We start from the raw sequence: 23,264 nt of genomic DNA on the forward strand, positions 1-23,264 counted from the left end.
GAGAGGAATTAGGCAAGGTTGTCCTATCTCTCTGTACCTGTTTTTATTAATCACCCAACTCCTTACAAATTCTTTAAATAATAGTCTTGTACAAGGTATTTCCATAGCTGGTAAAGAAAGTATTATAAGGCAGCTGGCTGACGATACTAGACTTTTTCTGAAAGATGCTAACCAAATTCCCATATCGATCAATGTGATACAATCCTTTTCCCAAGAGTCTGGCCTATATCTTAACATTAATAAATGTGAACTCATGGCTGTCAAACATTGTGTGACACCTTCATATTATGGTATTCCAGTAAAAGAAGAACTTACATATTTAGGCATAACCGTTACAAAGGATCAGAAGTCTAGACACTTACTACATTTTAACCCTCTTATTAAAAAAACCCAGAAGAAGTTAAATCAATGGCTACAGAGGGTCTTATCTTTAAAAGGAAGAGTCCTAATAACCAAGGCTGAAGGTTTCTCTAGACTAACATATGGAGCTCGTTCTTTATATGACAGTAAAATAAGCAAGGAGATAGACCAGATGCTTTTCAACTTTCTGTGGAGAAACCGTACCCATTATACTGTATTAGAAAAACTGTTGTAGTGAAAACTTATGAGAATGGTGGGCTGAATTTTCTGGACTTTACTACCTTAAATAATACTTTTAAGATCAATTGGATAAATCAATTTCTAAGAAGACCCACATCTATGTGGAATTTTATTCCTCATCATGACTTCTCTACTTTGGTGGCCTTACCTTCATGTTGGTTTGAAATTATAATATTGGAAAAGTTCCAGTGAAACTTTCTGCTTTTCATCAGCAGGTTTTCTTGTCATTGTCCTTAATTTATAAGCATCATTTTTATCCACAGAGATATTATATATGGAATTATCGGGATATATTGTGTAAAAATACTTCTTTGTTTTTAGAATATTGGTTTCTGAAATAATATCATATTGGTGAGCCAACTGGTGAATGCAGAGGGTCTTTTACTCAGTTATAACAAATTCTTATCACATTACAAGGTCCCTGTAACACCTAAAGATTTTGCAATTGTTTTAGATGCCATTCCCTCAGGTGTTGCTTTATTATTCATGAATGTGTCAAGACCTGACCCTCAGAGCCTACCTTCTATTGACCCTGTTGACTCATCAGTAGGAAAGATTTGTTTCTCTTTTGGTCCATTCAACAACAGAGCGATACGAACCTTGTTTCAGCAGGATGTTGTATCTATACCTTATGTCATGCTTTATTGGAATGAATGTATTGATAATATTTGTTGGAAAAAAGTTTGGATGTTGCCACACACATACCTACTTGTTAACAAAATGAAGGAAGTTTCCTTTAAAATTATTCATAAATATTATCCTGCCAACCACTATATGAAGAAGGTTAAGGAAAACATCAACTCAAATGGCTCCTTTTGTAATGACCACCCAGAAACAGTGTTGCACCTTTTTTGGAATTGTATTAATGTAAAAAAAATTATAATTTATAAAAATTAAATTTATAATTGAACACATTGATGAAGATCTTATACTATTGTGGAGAGATGTACTGCTTGGATTCTTTACCTATGATAGAAATAAGCTGAAACATTTTTATGTAATTAATTTCATTATTCTTTTGGCCAAATTTCATATTCACAAATGTAAATTTACAAACAAAAAACACATTTTCTTACCTTACAAAAATAATTGAACTATATTGAACTATATTTTAAGACAATTAAATACTCTACTAACAAAAAAGCTGTTAGAATTATAAGTGTATGTATGTCCCTTAAGGCCCTTGTGTAATGTGATATTGTACCCCCTAGCCCAATTGTCCATTGTATATTATTCATATATCACTTGTGTTCCCATATGTACTCTCTGTATTGTTTTGTTGTTAATAAAAAAAAGAGAGAAAAAAAAGGAAAGGGCCTTCCCCTAACTGTTACCACAAAGTTGGAAGCACAGAATCATCTAGAATGTCATTGTTTGTTGTCGAGTTAAGATTTCCCTTCACTAGAACTATGGAGCCTGAACTATGAAAAACAGCCCCAGACCATTATTCCTCCTCCACCAAACCTTACAGTGTGCACAATGCATTGGGGCATTTGACAAATATACTTGTTGGAAAGGTGGCATCCTATGCCGGTGCCACGTTGAAAGTTACTGAGCTTTTCAGTACGGCCATTCTACTGCTAATGTTTGTCTATGGAGATCACATGGCTGTGTGCTCAATTTTATACATCTGTCAGCATCGGGTGCGGCTGAAATAGCAGAATCCACTAATTTGAATGGGTATTCACATACTTTTGTATATATAGTGTATACAGTGCATTCGGAAAGTATTCAGACCCCTTGACTTTTTCCACATTTTGTTACGTTACAGCCTTATTTAATAATTATTATAATTATAATGGATTAAATCGTTTTTTCCCCCTCATCAATCTACACACAATACCCCATAATGTCAAAGCAAAAACAGGTTTTTAGAAATGTTGGTAAATGTATAAAAAGAAAACTGAAATATCACATTTACAGAAGTATTTAGACCATTTAATCAGTACTTTGTTGAAGCACCTTTGGCAGCGATTACAGTCTTGAGTCTTGGGTATGACACTGCAAGCTTGGTACACCTGTATTTAGGGAGTTTCTCCCATTCTTCTCTGCAGATCCTTTCAAAATCTGTCAGGTAGGATGGGGAGCGTCACTGCACAGCTATTTTCAAGTCTCTCCAGAGATGTTCGATCGGGTTCCAGTCCAGGCTTTGGCTGGGCCACTCAAGGACATTCAGAGACTTGTCCTGAAGCCACTCCTGCATTGTCTTGGCTGTGTGCTTAGGGTCATTGTCCTGTTGGAATGTGAACCTTCGCCCCAGTCTGAGGTTCTAAGCACTCTGGAGCAGGTTTTCGTCAAGGATCTCTCTGTACTTTGCGCCGTTCATCTTTCCCTCGATCCTGGCTAGTTTCCCAGTCCCTGCCGCTGAAAAACATTCCCACAGCACGATACTGCTACCACCATGCTTCACAGTAGGGATGCTACCAGGTTTCCTCCAGACATGATGCTTGGCATTCAGGCCAAAGAGTTCAATCTTGGTTTCATCAGACCAAAGAATCTTGTTTCTCATGGTGTGTGATATATCAAAAAACTATTGAATCCATTTTAGAATAAGGCTGTAACTTAACACAATGTGGAAAAAGTCAAGGGGTCTGAATACTTTCCGAATGCACTGTATGAATGGAAAAGTTGTGTACAGTGTAGTTGTCATGGCTTAATTTGAGGGAGAGGTACCGGATCCGGCCAAAAAGGTTCCGGAACACAAAAAAATCCCCAAATTGTGCAAAGCTGTCGTCAAGGCAAAGGGTGGCGACTTTGAAGAATCTCAAAGATATTTTTTGTTGTTGATTTGTTTAACACTTTTTTCGGTTACTACATGATTCCATGTGTTATTTCATGGTTCCTACAATGTAGAAAATAGAAAATATGAATAAAGGATGCCGCCAGAAACGTGTCACTGAAAAATACTGTTGGCTGCTACTGTAATAAAGCTGGTTATAACAGCAAACATTGTGTATTTTGCATTTGTGAACTTATTTTTTATGTGACATTAAAGTAAAGGGGTTTATGTTTCTAGAACTGTAGCGTAAGTGAGAGTTGATTCTTGTTTAGATGGAGTATTTGGCTGTTTTGGCTGCCAGTCTACCTCTGAAAATAACAGATAAGGTCCTTAGACCTTAAGGAGTAATGGTAGGCCCCTTCAGAGAATCAAATCAAAGTTTATTTGTCACGTGCGCCGAATACAACAGGTGTAAACCTTACAGTGAAATGCTTACTTACAGGCTCTAACCAATGGTGCCAAAAAAAGGTATGTGTGTGTGTGTGTGTGTGTGTGTGTGTGTGTGTAGGTAAGTAAAGAAATAAAACAACAGTAGAAAGACATTTGAAAAAAGAGTAGCAAGGCTATATACAGACACCTGTTAGTCAGGCTTATTGAGGTAGTATGTACATGTAGGTATCGTTAAAGTGACTGTGCATATATGATGAACAGAGAGTAGCAGAAGCGTAAAAAGAGGGATTGGCAGGTTTTTTGTCCTAGACTTGGCACTCCGGTACCGCTTGCCATGCGGTAGTAGAGAGAACAGTCTATGACTGGGGTGGCTGGGGTCTTTGACAATTTTTAGGGCCTTCCTGTCACGCCCTGGCCTTAGTTATCTTTGTTTTCTTTATTATTTTGGTTAGGTCAGGGTGTGACATGGGGGATTTATGTGTTTTGTCTGGTCTAGGGGTTTTGTATGTTTATGGGGTGTTTTCTAGTATAGGTGTGATTCTATGTTTGCCTAGATTGGTTCTCAATTAGAGGCAGGTGTTTATTGCTGTCTCTGATTGGGAACCATATTTCGGCAGCCATGTTCTTTGGGTATTTTGTGGGTGATTGTTTCCTGTGTCAGTGTTTGTGCCACACGGGACTGTTTCGTTGCCAGTTCACTTTGTTGTCAATTTGTAAGTCGCTCTGGATAAGAGCGTCTGCTAAATGACTTAAATGTAATGTAAATGTTGTTTTGTATTTGTGTTCATGTTGAGTTTTCATATTAAATACCATGGACACTTACCACGCCGCATATTGGTCCGATCCTTGTTTCACCTCTTCAGAGGAAGAGGAGGAAATCAGCCGTAACACTTCCTCTGTAGAGGTCCTGGATGGCAAGCAGCTTTGCCCCAGTGATGTACTGGGCCGTACGCACTACCCTCTGAAGTGCCTTGCGGACAGAGGTCGAGCAATTGCCGTACCAGGCAGTGATGCAACCATGCTCTCGATGTTGCAGCTGTAGAACCTTTTGAGGATCTCAGGACCCATGCCAAATCTTTTTAGTTTCCTGAGGGGGAATAGGCTTTGTCGTGCCCTCTTCACAACCTTGGTGTGTTTGGACGAATCTAGTTTGTTGTTGATGTGGACACCAAGGAATTTGAACCTCAACCTGCTCCACTACAGCCCCGTCGATGGGAATGGGGACGTGCTCGGTGCTCCTTTCCTGTAGTCCACAATCATCTCATTAGTCTTGGTTACATTGAGGGATAGGTTGTTATTCTGGCACCACCCGGCCAGGTCTCTGACCTCCTCCCTATAGTCTCATCGTTGTCGGTGATCAGGCCTACTACCACTGTTGTGTCGTCAGCAAACTTAATGATGGTGTTGGAGTCGTGCCTGGCCATGCAGTCGTGGGTGAACAGGGAGTACAGGAGGGGACTGAGCATGCACCCCTGGGGAGCTCCAGTGTTGAGGATCAGCGTGGCAGATGTGTTGCTACCTACCCTCACCACCTGGGGGCGGCCTGTCAGGAAGTCCAGGATCCAGTTGTAGAGGGAGGTGTTTAGTCCCAGGATCCTTAGCTTAGTGATGAGCTTTGAGGGTACTATGGTGTTGAACGCTGAGCTGTAGTCAATGAACAGCATTCTCACATAGGTGTTCCTTGGGAAAGGGCAGTGTGGAGTGCAATAGAGATTGCATCATCTGTGGATCTGTTTGGGTGGTATGCAAATTGGAGTGGGTCTAGGGTTTCTGGGATAATGGTGTTGATGTGAGCCATTACCAGCCTTTCAAAGCACTTCATGGCTACGGACGTGAGTGCTACGGGTCTGTAGTCATTTAGGCATGTTGCCTTTGTGTTCTTGGGCACATGGACTATGGTGGTCTGCTTGAAGCATGTTGGTATTACAGATTCAATCAGGGACATGTTGAAAATGTCAGTGAAGACACCTGCCAGTTGGTCAGCACATGCCCGGAGCACAAATCCTGGTAATCCGTCTGGCTCCGCAGCCTTGTGTATGTTGACCTGTTTTAAGGTCTTACTCACGTCGGCTACGGAGAGCCTGATCACACAGTCGGCCGGAACAGCTGATGCTTTCATGCATGCCTCAGTGTTGCTTGCCTCGAAGCGAGCATAGAAGTGATTTATCTCGTCTGGTAGGCTGGTGTCACTTGGCAGCTCGCGGCTGTGCTTCCCTTTGTAGTCTGTAATAGTTTGCAAGCCCTGCCACATCCGACGAGCGTCGGAGCCAGTGTAGTATGATTCAATCTTAGCCCTGTATTGACACTTTGCCTGTTTGATGGTTCGTCGCAGGGCATAGCGGGATTTCTTGTAAGCTTCCGGGTTAGAGTCCCGCACTTTGAAAGCTTTAGCTCAGTGCGAATGTTGTCTGTAATTCATGGCTTCTGGTCGGGGTATGTACATACAGTCCTCAATGCACTTATTGATAAAGCCAGTGACTGATGTGGGGTATTCCGCAATGTCTTCGGAAGAATCCCGGAACATGTTGCAGTCTGTGATAGCAAAGCAGCCCTGTAGTTTGGCATCTGCTTCATCTGACCATTTTCTTTATAGACCGAGTCACTAGTGCTTCCTGCTTTAATTTTTGCTTGTAAGCAGGAATCAGCAGAATAGAGTTGTGGTCGGGTTTACCAAATGGAGGGCGAGGGAGAGCTTTGTACGCGTCTCTGTGTGTGGAGTACAGGTGATCTAGAATTTCTTTCCCTCTGGTTGCACATTTAACATGTTGATAGATTTGGTAGAACATCTTGGGCTAAGGAGTGTGCTTTACAATTGAAAAATATATCATATTGGAATGTGTCATGTTGCATGTTAAAAAGGCGGACTTTGTATAGTTTATTGCATTGGTTAGGAACAGCACAGTGCAAACATAGGAAATCTGAGAAAATCGGATTTGTTATGGGCTGAATGTTTTTTGGGACTCCAGGATTTTACAGCAGAGCCATTACAAGGAATCCTGTCAACGAATGTTCTGTCCTCACAAGCCCCTGAGCCTTTGTAGGATTGTGATTTGGACTATGACCGAAGGAGTGGGATGTTTTTTAACATGTATTTTATTTTTGTATTGTATATGATGTTGACAGGGTTGGGGAGTAATGGATTACAAAACATACTGTAACTAATCCATTACATTACCAGCAAAAATATTGTAATCAGATTACAGATACTTTTGAAAAACGGTGACTAGAGGATTACTTTTAAAATCAGAAAGGATGTTTGCGAAAAAAAAAATCTTTGATACTTCTCTGATTTCTTAATGACATTCAAATCAGCATTAAAAAAAGGCACAAGTTTAAATTTGTTCCACCTGGGCGAGTCTGACCACAAGTCAGAGACCACTATGATGACAAACCAAATGTGTTTGATAGATCGCGTGAAAAGTGCAGGAATAGGCTTTTGTAGGCTACAGTGCAAGGTATTATTCCAATGGTGCGACTGCTGTCGGTATCCAAAGATTACCCAACTTGAATAAACGTAACATGCTGACCAGACCGGACACGTCGCATGCGCGAGCGTTGCAAAATAAATTTAGAAATCCATGTTATTCAATTATTGCACCCACACTGCTCGCACGCGCCAACGAGTGTTTGCGTTGCCAAAGGCTAAAATAGAAGTCATTCCTATTTCTGACGCAGATCGCGCTGCAAGTCCTGCCTTTCCCATCTCCTTATTGGTTTATAGAAGCAGGTACCTAAGTGCCATCTCCTCATTGGTTTTACCCACGTGGATGATTGAAAGACTGTTTTGCCGGTCATCATGGTAATACTATGAAAGTTTAGATCCCAATCACCATATAAGTTCAATGATGAAAAAGCCTGGAAGGAGGGGAGATGATGAGAAAAGATTCGGTTGACCGTTTCATGTGTGGATTAATTGTCAGAGTAGCATTTCAGGTAAAATAACAACTCAATGTTTATATGCCAGGACAAAGTAGCTAGCAACAGCAAGCTAGCTAAATAGGACAAATGAGCTAGCATGTGCAAGCTAGCTAGCTAAATTGCCATACATTTTTAATGCTTTTTGACCTGTCCCCAAATTAATGTAATTGGTTCAGAGTTTGTTTTGATATTCTAACCTGCATGTCGTGTTTGTGTTTGGTGTGGGGGGACAAAATAAATTTATGCACGAAGGCGCACAATGGCACACTCGCGCAGCCGGTTTGGGTTCCGTGTAAGGATGACAGCAGTGGTGTGTTCTAGGGCGATACGGATATCCCTTATTATTGATATCTACAGCGAGGGAAAAAAGTAATTGATCCCCTGCTGATTTTGTACGTTTGCCCACTGACGAAGAAATGATCCTTCTATAATTTTTAATGGTGGTTTTATTTGAACGGCGAGAGACAAAAAAATCCAGAAAAACGCATGTCAAAAATGTTATAAATTGACTTGCATTTTAATGAGGGAAATAAGAATTTGACCCCTCTGCAAAACATGACTTGGCAATCACAGAGGTCAGACTTTTCTTGTAGTTGGCCACCAGGTTTGCACACATCTCAGGAGGGATTTTGTCCCACTCCTCTTTGCAGATCTTCTCCAAGTCATTAAGGTTTCGAGGCTGATGTTTGGCAACTCTAACCTTCAGCTCCCTCCACAGATTTTCTATGGGATTAAGGTCTGGAGACTGGTTGGGCCACTCCAGGTCCTTAATGTGCTTCTTCTTGAGCCACTCCTTTGTTGCCTTGGCCGTGTGTTTTGGGTCATTGTCATGCTTGAATACCCATCCACGACCCATTTTCAATGCCCTGGCTGAGGGAAGGAGGTTCTCACCCAAGATTTGACGGTACATGGCCCCGTCCATTGTCGCTTTGATGTGGTGAAGTCCTGTCCCCTTAGCAGAAAAACCCCACCAAAGCATAATGTTTCCACCTACATGTTTGAAGGTGGGGATGGTGTTTTTGGGGTAATAGGCAGCATTCCTCCTCCTCCAAACACAGCGAGTTGAGTTGATGCCAAAGAGCTCCATTTTGGTCTCATCTGACCACAACACTTTCACCCAGTTGTCCTCTGAATCATTCAGATGTTCATTGGCAAATGTCAGACAGGCATGTATATGTGTTTTCTTGAGCAGGGGGACCTTGCAGGCACTGCAGGATTTCAGTCCTTCATGGCGTAGTGTGTTACCAATTGTTTTCTTGGTGACTATGGTCCAAGCTGACTATGGTCCCAGATCATTGACAAGATCCTCCCGTGTAGTTCTGGGCTGATTCCTCACAGTTCTCATGATCATTGCAACTCCACGAGGTGAGATCTTGCATGGAGCCCCAGGCCGAGGGAGATTGACAGTTCTTTTGTGTTTCTTCCGTTTGCAAATAATCGCACCAACTGTTGTCACCTTCTCACCAAGCTGTTTGGAGATGGTCTTGTAGCCCATTCCAGCCTTGTTTAGGTCTACAATCTTATCCCTGACATCCTTGGAGAGCTCTTTGGTCTTGCCCATGGTAGAGAGTTTGGAATCTGATTGATTGTTTCTGTGGACAGGTATTTTTTTATACAGGTAACAAGCTGAGATTAAGAGTGTGCTCCTAATCTCAGCTCGTTACCTGTATAAAAGACAGCTGGGAGCCAGAAATCTTTCTGATTGAGAGGGGGTCAAATACTTATTTCCCTCATTAAAATGCAAATCAATTTATAACATTTTTGATGTGTTTTTCTGGATTTTTATGTTGTTATTCTGTTTCTGTCTCTAACTGTTCAAACAAACCTACCATTATAAAATTATAGACTGATCATTTCTTTGTCAGTGGGCAAATGTACAAAATCAGCAGGGGATATTATGTTTATATAGCTCAGTGTATGTGTATTTATTCATCTCATCCAAAGAGATCTTATCGATATTTTGAATATCTATTCAATGTCTTTAGCTAAATGTAATAAATGTTTTATTAAATAATAATGGATTCTAGCTTCCCATGAAAAAGAACAGACAACCAGACATGCCATTGTCAAACATACAGTGGGGCAAAAAAGTATTTAGTCAGCCACCAATTGTGCAAGTTCTCCCACTTAAAAATATGAGAGACGCCTGTAATTTTCACCATAGGTACACTTCAACTATGACAGACAAAATGAGAAGAAGAAAAATCCAGAAAATCACATTGTAGGATTTTTAATTAATTTATTTGCAAATTATGGTGGAAAATAAAGTGGACATCCGCCTCATCCTTGTTCTGACTGGACATTTTGTAGTGGTTACTACCGGCCTTAAGCCAGTACCTAAGGTTTCTTATTATATTCATGGTCCTTTGATTTTCTACAACCCTACCCCTATTTTTCAACACTGTCGTACATGTCAATCCAGAGCATACCAAACATGCTCAATGGGTTACATGTCTGGTGAGTATGCAGACCATGGAAGAACTGGGACATTTTTAGCTTCCAGGAATTGTGAACAGATCCTTGTGACATGGGGCTGTGCATTATCATGCTGAAACATGAGGTAATGGCGGTGAATGAGTGGCACGATAATGGGCTTCAGGATCTCGTCACGGTATCTCTGTGCATTCAAATTGACATTGATAAAATGCAATAGTGTTCGTTGTCTGTAGCTTGTAGCCATACCATAACTCCACTGCCACCATGGGGCACTCTGTTCACCAGGTTGACATCAGCAAACTGCTCGCCCACACGACACCTTACACGCTGTCTGCCATCTGCCCGGTACAGTTGAAACCGGGATTTATCTGTGAACACTTCTCCAGCGTGCCAGTGGTCATCGAAGGTGAGCATTTGCCCACTGAAGTCAGTTACAATGCCAAACTGCAGTCAGGTTAAGACCCTGGTGTGACCTTATAGTATAATAAGGACTGTGTTGGTATGTGACCCTATAGCAGAACTCTCTCCACCCCCTACTCATTCTGCTCCAGAACCACTGTACCCCACCGTACCCCCTGTACCCCAAAACACCCCACAACATCCCACACCCTGTACCCCACGACTTCCCCCTGCATCCCTCGACACCCCACAGCATTCCTGCGCACCAGCGCCCCCTGTCCTCTGTGTCTGTGTTCCACAGTCTCTGCTGTCAGGTGAGGTTTCATTAGCGATCCACGCTGAGACAGGAACATCTTGCACTTAATGTTTCTTTCCTTTGAACTTCATAGGTCTGTCGACTCCAATTTACACACAGTGAGGAGGAACATGCCTGCCCATACAATAACCCCACTGCCGCTGTTCACAACATCAACATCAGCAAACCGCTCGCCCACGTAACGCCATATACAGTGCCTTGCGAAAGTATTCGGCCCCCTTGAACTTTGCGACCTTTTGACACATTTCAGGCTTCAAACATAAAGATATAAAACTGTATTTTTTTGTGAAGAATCAACAACAAGTGGGACACAATCATGAAGTGTAACGACATTTATTGGATATTTCAAACTTTTTTAACAAATCAAAAACTGAAAAATTGGGCGTGCAAAATTATTCAGCCCCCTTAAGTTAATACTTTGTAGCGCCACCTTTTGCTGCGATTACAGCTGTAAGTCGCTTGGGGTATGTCTCTATCAGTTTTGCACATCGAGAGACTGAAATTTTTTCCCATTCCTCCTTGCAAAACAGCTCGAGCTCAGTGAGGTTGGATGGAGAGCATTTGTGAACAGCAGTTTTCAGTTCTTTCCACAGATTCTCGATTGGATTCAGGTCTGGACTTTGACTTGGCCATTCTAACACCTGGATATGTTTATTTTTGAACCATTCCATTGTAGATTTTGCTTAATGTTTTGGATCATTGTCTTGTTGGAAGACAAATCTTCATCCCAGTCTCAGGTCTTTTGCAGACTCCATCAGGTTTTCTTCCAGAATGGTCCTGTATTTGGCCCCATCCATCTTCCCATCAATTTTAACCATCTTCCCTGTCCCTGCTGAAGAAAAGCAGGTCCAAACCATGATGCTGCCACCACCATGTTTGACAATGGGGATGGTGTGGTCAGGGTGATGAGCTGTGTTGCTTTTACGCAAACATAACGTTTTGCATTGTTGCCAAAAAGTTCAATTTTGGTTTCATCTGACCAGAGCACCTTCTTCCACATGTTTGGTGTGTCTCCCAGGTGGCTTGTGGCAAACTTTAAACGACACTTTTTATGGATATCTTTAAGAAATGGCTTTCTTCTTGCCTTGTTCTTCATGATGCTCTCTGCGCTTTTAACGGACCTCTGAGACTATCACAGTGCAGGTGCATTTATACGGAGACTTGATTACACACAGGTGGATTGTATTTATCATCATTAGTCATTTAGATCAACATTGGATCATTCAGAGATCCTCACTGAACTTCTGGAGAGAATTTGCTGCACTAAAAGTAAAGGGGCTGAATAATTTTGCACGCCCATTTTTTCAGTTTTTGATTTGTTAAAAAAGTTTGAAATACCAATAAATGTCGTTCCACTTCATGATTGTGTCCCACTTGTTGTTGATTTTTCACAAAAAAATACAGTTTTATATCTTTATGTTTGAGGCCTGAAATGTGGCAAAACGTCGCAAAATTCAAGGGGGCCGAATACTTTCGCAAGGCACTGTACGTGGCCTGCAGTTGTGACGCCGGTTGGACGTACTGCCAAATTATTAATAGGACATTGGAGGCGGCTTATGGTAGAGAAATTAACATTAAATTATCTGGCAACAGCTCGGGTAGACATTCCTGCAGTCAGCATGCCAATTGCACGCTCCCTCAAAACTTGAGACATCTGTGTCCTTGTGTTGTGTGACAAAACTGCACATTTTAGTGGCCTTTTATTGTCTACAGCACAAGGTGCACCTGTGTCATGATCACGCTGTTTAATCAGCTTCTTCATATGCCACACCTGTCAGTTTGATGGATTATCTTGGCAAAGGAGAAATCCTCACTAACAGGGATGTAAACTAATTTGTGCACAACATTTAAGAGAAAACCTTTTTTTGTGCCTGGAATTAAAATAAAAAATATTTTATTCCAGGTCATGAAACATGGGACCAGCACTTTTGGGTTTATATTTCTGATCAGTGTAGATTATTCCAAGCATATTTGTGAAACACCGGAAACCATATTATGGCAGCTGATTCATCGACTCATAGCTGATATAAAATTATACAGTTGCACCACCTACTAGTGATGAAGCTACATAACATAAACTTGATAGATGTGTTTTGCCTAGCTACATAACTGTGCTGAAAGGTAATGTGACTATTGTTGTTGGTACAGTGTAATCAGAACCACATATCTAAATACATGGCTCTGAGTGTAATGCATTTGCCTAATAAGTTTCGGTAAAGCTGAGCATAATTTTTCAATACTACTTTCACTCCTCTAACTAGAGTGTATCTGCTAACATGCAAGGAACTAACATTTGTGTCAGTTTAATTTCAAGAGACCAATATATTTACATTTCAGTCATTAAGCAGATGCTCTTATCCAGAGTGACTTACAGTTAGTGCATTCATCTTAAGATAGCTAGGTGGGACAACCACATTTCACAGTCATAGTAAGTACATTTTTCGTCAAAGTAGTTATCACTTATCAGCAAAGTCAGTGCTAGTAGGAAAAAAATAAGTGCAATTGTTTACTATGCAAGGTATTTTCATTAGGTCAGGTTTGCATACACATTTTTTTTGCATGCAATCCAAATTCTCCTTGCACATTCAAGCTATACAGACTGGGACACTTAGCCTTTGACGAAGTGATGTGACTTGTTTTATTATTTGTTTCTGTATGTGAAAGAGATGTGTTATTTTCATGCTTGTGCTTTTCATGGAGTGAAGCATGAAGTGAAAGACAAAGGGAGTTGTGTGGGCACTTGATGATCAGAGGGAATGGAGAGAGAGGTGGGAACAAAAGGCAAGGCTGTTGTCAGGAGGGAAACACAAAGCACAGTGGCAGCAGCAGAAATACAACGCATCACCCACACTGATGGCAATGGCAAAGTATTCTCTCTGTCCATCAGGAACATTGATTGGGCATTCAATAGATACTCATAAAGATACACATAGTGAGATTGACAGAAGCACTGTCACAAGCACACATGCATGCTCTCACGCTCACAGTCTCAGACATAAGACAGCCCCATGCAGTCAGTTCACATATACATTTACATTTACGTCATTTAGCAGACGCTCTTATCCAGAGCGACTTACAAGTTAATTATTATTATTTTTTTTTTAACCTTTTTTATTTAACCAGGCAAGTCAGTTAAGAACACATTCTTATTTTCAATGACGGCCTGGGAACAGTGGGTTAACTGCCTGTTCAGGGGCAGAACGACAGATTTGTACCTTGTCGGCTCGGGGGTTTGAACTCACAACCTTCCGGTTACTAGTCCAACGCTCTAACCACTAGGCTACATGCCTGTTACTAGAAGGTTCATGTGATCACCATAGCATTATGAAGCTAGCAATTGTGCTGGTGATAAAAGTAATTTAGAATATTATTCATATATGTACCAGTGAAATTGTATTGTATTGTGGAGGGTGTGGTGTGAAGGCAACAGATGACTGACAACTTTTATTTATCCTTTGTCCACTAGATGGTGCTCTCATCTTCTAGACACCAAACAACCTCTAAACCAGACTCTCTCCCCTCCCCATGGCAGAGAGTAATATTGACCCAAAAAAATGTCTCAGATCAATATTTTTCATTATTTGAAGTTCAGACGCACAGAGCAGGGGAATATAGTCTTTATTAAAGTTCATTGAGGAGAAGTGTTAAACAAGGGAGGAGAACGTGCCGTGAACCATCAGCGTCCAGATGACAGTAATATCAGCAGAGGTATCCTGCCTGCGCCTTTGTCTCTGGCAGCCTCATAGTGCACCAAGCCTACAGTCACAAACTGACACCCACTGTTGTTGGACTACAAACACAACACAGCCACACCTTGATCAGCTCATTTTCTCCTCATGTTGTGATTACTACTGCCTGCCAATCAACTAGTCTCCCCATCTCATCCACTCAACTCTCTCTCTCTCTCTCTCTCACACACACACATACACACACCACAGTCCATTGGGAATAGTTAATCAATATGTCAATCAGTGATTACTCTATATTCTCCTCATTTGACAATGAAGAGGAAATGCTACCCCTTTTAATTTATATTACACGGTTGAACCATAGCGATGCACATGAAATCACACATTCTAAATGTCTGGAGAAATATGGCTGTACATATCACTCAATATTTCCACTCTAAGCTGATGTTGTCTGAGTTGTAGGGACACATGTGTGAAGTGATAGGAAGGAGCACAACAGAATGAGGGCCAATTTCTCCAACAATATAAACATTCAATATAAGCAAACTCTTGTTTTGGATCACTGAAGACTCCTTGGGTTAAGTGGTCTTAATAAATGGAGCTGTCAGTGAGCCTGCTCTGCCCTGCTCTGTAGTCCGGAAGTGTAATGCTGTGTCTACGGCCAGCCATTGGGCCTGTTTCAATGGGCAGTGGACAGCTGTGAGGTGGAGAGCAGCACTGACCTGTGACACATGCTCCACTTTAGTTCCATTTGGCTGTTCACTGTTCAGCCACAGCTGGGATGACTGGACACCAGGAGCCATTGTAGCATGATGATGTGGAGAACTGGGAGACATCAGAGCATGCACGTACTGTACACACATATTCCTCACACTTGTATACACAAATACTAATTTAAGCCTTCGACTTGTCTCTACTAAATTGAAATGGTGTAAAGAAAACCAAGCTTGATAGTAGTTAAGTGAAAAGGTGTTTGTGAGAATCTCCACACCACTCAGTAATTTGCATATATTAACTTCGAGTCCTCACCACTCTACCATGTAAGCTGATGTGTGGTGAGCGTTCTGGCACAACCCAAGTAGTTGCCAATCACTGGTGGTGGATGAGTTGAGTTTCTATTTAAGCGCATTGACCATTTGTTTTATACAACCAGGCCCTCTAAAAGTTTGATATAAATCCAATCAATTATGAATTATTATTATGAGTCTCTCTGAGCATCCATCACTACAGCAGTCAGGAACAATTCTGACAAGTTTGGGTACTGTGGAACATGATGCTGGATTGGTTGGTTTCCTTAAGAGGAGGGAGGATATGCAGAATGTATCTGTCACATGAAATCTAATACCATAATTGAGTGCTAAAAAAAGAATGACACATCACATAACAGATGGGTGACATATCATATCCTGGCTGAGTGCAGGAGCAGAGAGGAGACAGATGAGAGAAGTGAGATGTGGGAGGAGTCCTTGGCTTGAGGTGCAGATGGGAGGCCTTGCTTACTTCTCTGTTAACACGTGTGAGTGTCACATACACACATGTTTACATATGTAACTGGACAGCTTGGGTAAGAGACAGCCCCACCCCCTCCCTATAGCAGGTCATTTGGTGCTGGAAATAAATATAAAACCAGATAAAAGGCAGATCATGAATAATAAAACGGTCATAAATTCCATAATCTGGCCTGATGATTTATGAATTTACAGTGTGTGATGGCCCGACCACGCTGTAAATATTCATGTGACAAGCGCTGAGCTTTCTTTAATTGTGATTAATGGTGAAACGTCTGAGCAGACCCCATAACTGCCAGGCTTTATTACAGGCAGCTGGCTGAATGCAAATGTTATTTTGTGTAAGATCAGGGAGATGAGACAAATTGGGCTTTTCCGGTGGCCACAGCACATCAGACAACGATCAGTCTCTCAGGATTCAGCACTTAGATTATTACAGTGGGTTATTGAAGGATCTATCAAAGTTTCAAGCACACTGGCAGATATTACATGCAGTGACGAAGGCAGAAATTGCTATGTGGCTGGACATGAGTAAAAGTGACTGGGCCAAAACAATTCAGCAAAACTACTCAGAACTCCGTGGTGTTGTCGTGGTGCATACTCCATTTTATTTTCAAAATGGCCTGCCTGGCGAATGAAAGGCGCCATGTGTGAAAAACTCTGAGAAACAGATGTAGGCTACTCTGAATGACCTAAAATCATGACAATGCGAAATACATCCACCATTATATCCAGAATTAAATAATAGGCTTAGTCTTTATGCCTTATATGTTGGGCTAAAGGACCAGATAAGCACAGAGTTAAGAAAGGGAACATATTTCTGTGGTGGCACATTACATGAGAACCGGATACTCCATGAGTTCCTACACTTCACGGCAATTTAAGGCTTTGATGCTAGTCACTGCTGACTAATCTGTGTATTGTGCGTTTTACTATAGGAGATTTCTGTGTTACAAATAAAATCCATACACCATGTTTTCCATGTATTTCTACCCTAATATTACTATCATTGAATAACTTTTGAATTCTGTTGGCCTAGGCTATTTGGTGATCGCTACCTGATCGAGTCAGGGCCCTGGCCTAAAGCTATTTTGTCGAGAAGCAAAATAAAGAGGATAGGCTAACTGTAGAACTCACGAGACATGGGAATAAATGTGCAATTATTGTTGTGAATGCAAACATTAGGAATCAGAGAATAGAGCGGAGTGCGGAGCTGTCCGCTGCTGAGATCTTTGATCTGACATTGGCTGGCTCCAGCCAAGCGGCAATACCTGCCAGTGGTGCTGAATAATGTAGGCCTATGCTATGGTTTCCCACTCTTCAAACCCATATTGCCAAATATGTCACACGATTTGTGTTTGTATAGGCTACTTTGTGCATGATTTATCTATTGTACTACATAATTGATACCGCGTATATGTCCACTACACTACATTGATACGCGTCAGTGGTGATTAAAAAGTGAGTATAAATAATGCCCCAAAAAGTGGGTATATGGCGCATACCTACGAATAACCTCCACTACACTACTGCCTAACATATTTAAGTGAACATTTGTGCAAACACATTGTATTATTTAACGCAGGATGAATGTGACCAAAAAACACAACAAATTTCCCTTGACAAACAGGCAGTTATTATTGCTAAGTAGGCAGAGAAAGTGCGCAACTACACAACTGCTTACAACAACACCGCTGACAATAAACAAACATGAAATACACAACATGTACAGTATATCACCTAAATATCGATTACTCCCGCTCAAAGGAGTGATCTACAGTACAAACACAAAATATGCATTCAGGACCATGGTCAGCGCATCGGCTGGACACATCCCTGAAAGTGTTGTCATTAAGCCCAGAATTGCACACTTTTTACTCTATCAAAAGAGCCACACACAATACAATAAAAACACTTTAGGCCTATATCTTGAACTGTACGGCAGGTTATGAATAGCTCACTTTGAATAAGCAAACTCTACTGTATAGGCATTCAGGCATGAAAACAGGAAATCATTATACATAATACTACGGTGGGTATGAATACAATATTTCACTTGAATCAGCAAACATAAACCTGGCCTATCGAGGCAGGCATGAAAACATGAAATCATCATACATGGCCTAATATCAGGGTGGGTATGAATACTTCTAACAAAAGTGGGATACATTTGAGAAAAATACTCATCAATCTGCGGGGGACATTTAATCCCTGAGCACTTCCACAGCTATCAACAATGGAAGGGGGGGCTTCAGCAAGATGTTGCTTCTCAAAGTGGATGCTGTCCCTACCATTAACGTGGCTTCGAAAGCATCTAAAACAGCCACCAGCAGAGACCGTGAGCATTATCACTGGCATGGAAGTGAACTGGTAAATGAAAGAGCGAGCTATGCCAACGTTGGCTAGCTAAAGAGCTACCTCAGTTAGCTTGCGTCTTTCATCTAAATAACACTGATAGAACTAACCAAATGTAAACATGTCCTGCAGTTGTTGGTCGCTAACTGATGATGTTGTCGTAGATAGTACAAGCCAAAGGGAAATATTCGTTTTCAAGGTGTTTGTGGGGGCTGCATATTGCGCGGTAATTCGGTCATTCTATAGCTCTTTGTTCTATATGTACCACATAGGACTGCAGGGTGCGGGCTAAACTCAAATGCTGATTACAGATCAGGGGGCATTTGGAGAAGCCCCTGAGGTATGCTTTCTTTGGAGGCGTAGATTGTGGATTTTTGATCTTAGGATCAATGTGGTTACAGTCAGTAGCGGTGTGTTGGTAAACTCACTGGGGAAGCCAAGCCAAGTAAAAATAGCCACATTACAACCTATGTGTTGTGATAATTGCGGTGTTTGCTCTATAATCTGTTAGTAATATGCCTTGCCATGGTGATACAGTGAGGGAAAAAGTATTTGATCCCCTGCTGATTTTGTATGTTTGCCCACGGACAAAGAAATGATCCATCTATAATTTTTAATGGTGGTTTTATTTGAACAGTGAGAGACAGAAAAAGCATGTCAAAAATGTTATAAATTGATTTGCATTTTAATGTGGGAAATAAGTATTTGACCCCTCTGCAAAACATGACTTAGTACTTGGTGGCAAAACCTTTGTTGGCAATCACAGATGTCAGACGCTTCTTGTAGTTGGCCACCAGGTCTGCACACATCTCAGGAGGGATTTTGTCATACTCCTCTTTGCAGATCTTCTCCACGTCATTTAGGATTCGAGGCTGACGTTTCGCAACTCGAACCTTCAGCTCCCTCCACAGATTTTCTATGGGATTAAGGTCTGGAGACTGTCTAGGCCACTCCAGGACCTTAATGTGCTTCTTCTTGAGCCACTCCTGGCTGAGGGAAGGAGGTTCTCACCCAAGATTTGACGGTACATGGCCCCGTCCATCGTCCCTTTGATGCGATGAATTTGTCGTGTCCCCTTAGCAGAAAAACATCCCCAAAGCATAATGTTTCCACCTACATGTTTGAAGGTGGGGATGGTGTTCTTGGGGTAATAGGCAGCATTCCTCCTCCTCCAAACACGGGGAGTTGAGTGATGCCAAAGAGCTCCATTTTGGTCTCATCTGACCACAACACTTTCACCCAGTTGTCCTCTGAATCATTCAGATGTTCATTGGCAAACTTCAGACGGGCATGTATATGTGCTTTCTTGAGCAGGGGGACCTTGCGGGCGCTGCAGGTTTTCAGTCCTTCACGGCATAGTGTGTTACCAATTGTTTTCTTGGTGACTATGGTCCCAGCTGCCTTGAGATCATTGACAAGATCCTCCCGTGTAGTTCTGGGCTGATTCCTCCCTGTTCTCATGATCATTACAACTCCACGAGGTGAGATCTTGCATGGTGCCCCAGGCCGAGGGAGATTGACAGTTATTTTGTGTTTCTTCCATTTGCGAATAATCGCACCAACTGTTGTCACCTTCTCACCAAGCTGCTTGGCGATGGTCTTGTAGCCCATTCCAGCCTTGTGTAGGTCTACAATCTTGTCCCTGACATCCTTGGAGAGCTCTTTGGTCTTGGCCATAGTGGAGAGTTTGGAATCTGATTGATTGCTTCTGTGGTCAGGTGTCTTTTATACAGGTAACAAGTTGAGATCAGGAGCACTCCCTTTAAGAGTGTGCTCCTAATCTCAGCTCGTTACCTGTATAAAAGACACCTGGGAGCCAGAAATCTTTCTGATTGAGAGGGGGTCAAATACTTATTTCCCCCATTAAAATGCAAATCAATTTATAACATTTTTGACATGCATTTTTCTGGATTGTTTTGTTGTTATTCTGTCTCTCACTGCTCATATAAATTTACCATTAAAATTATAGACGGATCATTTCTTTGTCAGTGGGCAAACGTACAAAATCAGCAGGGGATCAAATACTTTTTTCCCTCACTGTATATAGGCCTAAGGCCAAGACAATAAGAAGACAGTGGCAGAATAAATTCAAAAACACCTTTGTTTTATTACAAAACTGGAGAGCAACATCTGTCTGGTGAAGTCCACAAAACATATTGCATGTAACAGACAGTCACATGACCTACAGCATGGTCAAGCAAGTTCATGTTTCCGACATTTTCAGACTACTTAACAACCACTGATTTAGAACCTCGATGGGTTAGGAAAGCAGGAGCTTTCCCTGTCACAGACGTAGTTGTGGAAATGACCGGACCAATGTGCAGCATGGTGAGTGTACATTGTCCTTTATTTATGTAAATGTCGCAAACGAAACAAAGGACACAACCGTGAAGCTTACTAGGGCTATAGTGCCACTAACAAAGATAACTACCCACAAAATACAAAGGAAAAAAGGCTGCCTAAGTATGATTCCCAATCAGAGACAACGATAGACAGCTGTCCCTGATTGAGCACCATACATGGCCAAAACATAGAAACAGAAAACAGAAATAAAGAAACTAGAATGCCCACCCTAGTCACATCTTGGTCTACCCAAAATATAGAATAAAAGCCTCTCTATTGCCAGGGCGGGACAGTCCCCACTATTCTAGCACCATTTCAACTTTAACAATTTAAAATCATCAAATCACCTTTGCTTAGTCTAATACAGTGACAACTAAAATATACCAAAACCCAATTTATTCCAATCATTATAAGCTAAATAGGATCTGGCTGTCCACGGTACTGATTTCAATGTGTGTGTGCGTGCTTGCAAATCAATTTAAAAAACATGTTGACTCACCCTACATGTAGAGAAACGCCAATGCCATCCTCTTCTCATTAATTTTGCCAAAATGGTCTATGACTCTTTCATACAGTACATGCTTTGATGTTTTGTTATCCTAGGCTACCTGGCTAAAATGCTTGCTCGCTAGTCTAACTTACTTTCATGGGCAACAATGAGCCAGCTAGTTACATTTACATTTTAGTCATTTAGCAGACGCTCTTATCCAGAGCGACTTAGAGTTAGTGCATTCATCTCCAGATAGCTAGGAGGGACAACCACATCATTCATCTCCAGATAGCTAGATGGAACAACCACATAATTCATCTCCAGATAGATAGGTGGAACAACCACATAATTCATCTCCAGATAGCTAGGAGGGACAACCACATCATTCATCTCCAGATAGCTAGGTGGAACAACCACATCATTCATCTCCAGATAGCTAGGTGGAACAACCACATAATTCATCTCCAGATAGCTAGGTGGAACAACAACATCATTCATCTCCAGATAGCTAGGTGGAACAACCACATAATTCATCTCCAGATAGCTAGGTGGAACAACCACATCACAAGCATAGAAAGTACATTTTTCCTCAATAACGTAGCTATCAGTAGAATCAGAGCGCGAAGGGGATGGGAGTCTAGGTGAGGAGGAGGATTATTTAATATACTGTTTGAAGATGTAGGGCACATATGTCAGAGTCAAGGCCCGCGGGCCACATCCGGCCCGCGAGAAGGTTTTTTACGGCCCCTGGGATGATCTTGATTTATTATTAGAACCGGCCCGCAGACCGCAGCAAGCCGGCAGCCCGCAGATCTTTTACACGCACCAATACTACATTTCCCACAATGCAACGGTGACGCACCGAGCAGTAGGCTGCTTCATTTCAATATTTATTGGCACAGCAGTCGTCAGCATCACAGTAAAATTAACTTTCAGATACCCATCAAAAATGGCAAAACGGAAGGTGGACACTGAGAACCGGGGTTTCAAACAAGGTGGGAGTCGGAGTATATGTTCACGGAGGTAGCTGGAAAACCTGTGTGTCTTCTGTGTGGAGAAAGTGTGGCGGTACTGAAAGAGTATAATCTGAGACGACATTATGAAACGAAACACGCGGACAAAAACAAGAATATGGACATGGAACAAAGGCTACAAAAGGCAGAGGAATTAAAACGAGGCCTCAAATCTCGACAGGCTCTGTTCAAAAAAGCCAAATCACAAGGCCAGGCTGCTGTCAAGGCCAGTTTTATTTTGGCAGAAGAGATCGCTAAATCAGCCCGGCCATTTACGGAGGGGATTTCATCAAAAACTGCATGATTAAAGTTTGTGACGAAGTTTGCCCAGAAAAAAGGCAACTCTTTTTAAATGTGAGTCTGAGCAGAAACACCATTGCCGAGAGAGTAGACCAGTTGTCCATCAATCTAAAAGAGCAGCTTGTGAAAAAGGGAAAAGATTTCATTGCATATTCCTTGGCTGTGGATGAGAGCACCGACATTTCTGACATTGCCCAGTTGTCAATTTTCATCCGCGGAGTGGACTCCAGCCTAAGCGTGACAGAGGAGTTTTTGGCTTTACGTCCTATGCATGGCACAACTACGGGGCATGATTTGTATGAAGAGGTGTCAAGATGTGTAAATGAGATGGAGCTGCCTTGGGAAAAACTCGTGGGTTTGACAACCGACGGAGCACCTGCGATGTGTGGACACAGGAGCGGACTGGTGGCGAAGATGCGGGAAAAGATGCAAGAGGAAAACGCGACAGGTGAGCTGACAGCTTATCATTGTATCATACACCAGGAAGCGTTGTGCGGTAAAGCCTTGAAAATGGAGCATGTAATGAGCATCATCACGCGCACAGTTAACTTTATCAGAGCCAAAGGTTTGAATCACCGCCAGTTCAAGGCATTTCTGACAGAGCCATAAGAAAATATTGCTTTATTTATCTGATCATATTGGAATATATTTGTTAGGTTTTCAGTAGGTTCAATTAGGTTCACTAGACTATATGCGTCATTTAAAAATTTTTCAATGAACATTCGAAC

This window comes from Oncorhynchus masou, chromosome 22 (genome assembly GCF_036934945.1).
Source record: "Oncorhynchus masou masou isolate Uvic2021 chromosome 22, UVic_Omas_1.1, whole genome shotgun sequence".
Taxonomy (NCBI): domain Eukaryota; kingdom Metazoa; phylum Chordata; class Actinopteri; order Salmoniformes; family Salmonidae; genus Oncorhynchus; species Oncorhynchus masou.